The 2,706-nt window shown below is 46.2% G+C and overlaps 1 pseudogene; it reads right to left on the reverse strand.

Annotated features, from left to right (window-relative positions):
• Positions 1 to 1,145: 1,145 nt before the first annotated feature.
• Positions 1,146 to 2,140, reverse strand: LOC102242037 (annotated as a pseudogene).
• Between the last annotated feature and the right edge of the window lie 566 nt (positions 2,141 to 2,706).

Consider the following 2,706-nt stretch of genomic DNA (forward strand, 5'->3'; position numbering starts at 1 on the left):
CATTTTTTGTTTCTTCATCCAAGGATATTTTTTCCATTTATTTTTTTTAAAGAGAGTGGAAGGGAGAAGGAGAGACGGAGAGAAACACCGATGTGATAGAGACACATCGATTGGTTGCCTCCTGCATACCCCTGACCAGAGCTGAGAGCCTGCAACCAAGGTACGTGTTCTTGACCGGAATTGAACCTGGGACCCTTCAACCTGCAGGCTGATGCTATGTCCATTGAGCCAAACTGGCTAGGGCCCCTTCAGTTTTAACCTTTCACAGAGTTCTTCGATGCACATACAGCAATCCTAATGTATTCCTCAGGGTATGCTGTGTTAATCACTAGAACAAAATTTCAGTGGTTTATATCTTTCTCATATCACAGTCCCAAGCTGGTTGGGTGGCGTGGCAAATGTTTTAAGCATTTATTCAGGATCCAGCTCCTTCCAACTAGTGGTTCAGCTCTCCCCGTGGGCCTTGAGTCCTCCAAGGTTGGCTGGGAAATGCAGCCTATCAGTGTGTCCAGAGGGAAACGAAAATAGTTCTGCAAAGCCATAGTATTATGTTTGCCACAACATATTAGAGATGATAGGGCTTTGATGAGCAAGATAAAATTTAAGTGCCATTATATATCTAATTTCATGCATTATGAATTATTTCTATCGTGAGACACTTAGAATATGGCCTGTCAGCCTTAGGCAATCATTGACATTGTGCTTATATCTTGCTTCTGTGGTGGTTAGTAGGTTTTACAAAACCAGAAACTGGCAGTCCTCCCTGTTGACTACTCTAAACTCCTCTGCAATAATGCAGCTCTTTCTTCACTTGCTGAGAAATCCTCTTCTAATCGGGCAAAGCAATAATCCAGAGAATACACATAAGAGAGCGGAGAGAAATAGTAGAAAGCTAAAGATAACACACTGTGAAGGCCAACCAAAACATTTTTTTTGGCTGGGTTCAGTGAACTTCATTGATTATGCATGTTAAGGTAGGGCTCCCTAAACCTCTCCCCTTCTTCAGGGGATCTGGGATGGAAACTGTGGAGATAGTTTCCAACTAGTGGATTCTCCCTCAGTGTGTTGGGGGATCAGTTTGGAGCAAGGACCCCCCAGCAGCTGAGGGCTTCTCTTCTTGCTAAGGATGGGGGTCCAGTGGGCTCTTACTCCTTGGAGGCCATGTGGACCGTGAAGTCCACAACCCTGTTGCTGTAGTCAAATTCATTGTCATACCAGGAAATGAACTTGACAAAGGGGTCATTGAAGGCAGTGTCAGCCCCAGCATTGAAGGTGGAGTGGGTGTCCCTGTAAAGTCGCAGGAGACAACTGGTCCTCAGTGTAGCTCAGGATGCCCTTGAGGGGGCCCTCTGATGCCTGCTTCACTACCTTCTTGATGTCATCATATTTGGCAGCTTTGTCTAGGCGGCAGGGCAGATCCATAACCCACACATTGGCGGTGGGGACATGGAGGCAATGCCAGTGAGCTTCCCATTCAGCTCAGGGATGACCTTGCTCACAGCCTTGGCAGCACCAATAGAAGCAGAAATGATGTTCTGGGCAGCCCCTTGGTCATCATGCCACATCTTTCCAGAGGGGCTATCCATGGTCTTCTGGGTGGCAGTGATGGCATGGACTGTGGTCATGAGTCCCTCCATGACGCCAAAGTTAAAATGGATGACTTTGGCCAGGGGGGCCAAGCAGTTGGTGGTGCAGGAGACATTGCTGACAATCTTGAGGGAGTTGTCATACTTGTCATGGTTCACAGCCATCACAAACATGGGGGCACCCACAGAAGGGACAGAGATGATGACCCTCTTGGCTCCACCCTTCAAGTGATCCCAGCCTTGTCCATGGTAGTGAAGACACCGGTGGACTCCACAACATACTCAGCACCAGCATCACCCCATTTGATGTTGGCGGGAGCTCGCTCCTGGAAGATGGAGATGGCCTTTCCATTGATGACAAGCTTCCCGTTCTCAGCCTTGACTGTGCCTTTGAACTTGCCTTGAGTAGAATCCTACTGGAACATATAGACTATGTAGTTGAGGTCAATGAAGGGGTCATTGATGGCGACAATATCCACTTTGCCAGAGTTAAAAGCAGCCCTGGTGACCTGGCACCTAATACAACCAAATCTGTTCACTCCAGCTTTCACCATCATGTCTCAGGGTGCAGCTGGCACTGCGCAGGAAGACACGACTGTCTGAAGAACAAGATGCCCAGCCAAAATATTTTTTAAAATTCATACTTTTGGAGTGTTTTGTCAGTTTATTCTAACTACCCCCATCACTATTAAAGTTTATCATAACAAAAGTTTATTTTTTAAAACTTTAAAAATAAAACTATTTTTAATAAAAAGGCTTAAATATATCCTTAGCAGGGTAGAGGATTGGTGGAAGGTCTGGGTACTATAGTCATCTGGAGACCAGGCTGTCAGAGGCTCTGTCATCTTCAAAATGTGGCTTTCTAGGTTGCGTCAGGCATCAACATCCAGCCAGAAGATGAGAGTGGGAGGAGATTTTTATGGACTGGGCCCGAAACTGGTGAATGGCACTTCCATCAACATTACATTGGCCAGAACTCAGTCATGTAACCAGACCTACTGCAAGGGCCTGAGAATATCTCTTGCTGCAACTCAACAAGTCTAACCTATGACAGAAGTGGGGAGAGTCATCAGCATTTGGTGAACAACTTGTCATCTCTGTCATAGTGAGACTACCAACT

Source organism: Myotis brandtii, unplaced genomic scaffold (assembly GCF_000412655.1).
Source record: "Myotis brandtii unplaced genomic scaffold, ASM41265v1 scaffold17, whole genome shotgun sequence".
NCBI lineage: Eukaryota > Metazoa > Chordata > Mammalia > Chiroptera > Vespertilionidae > Myotis > Myotis brandtii.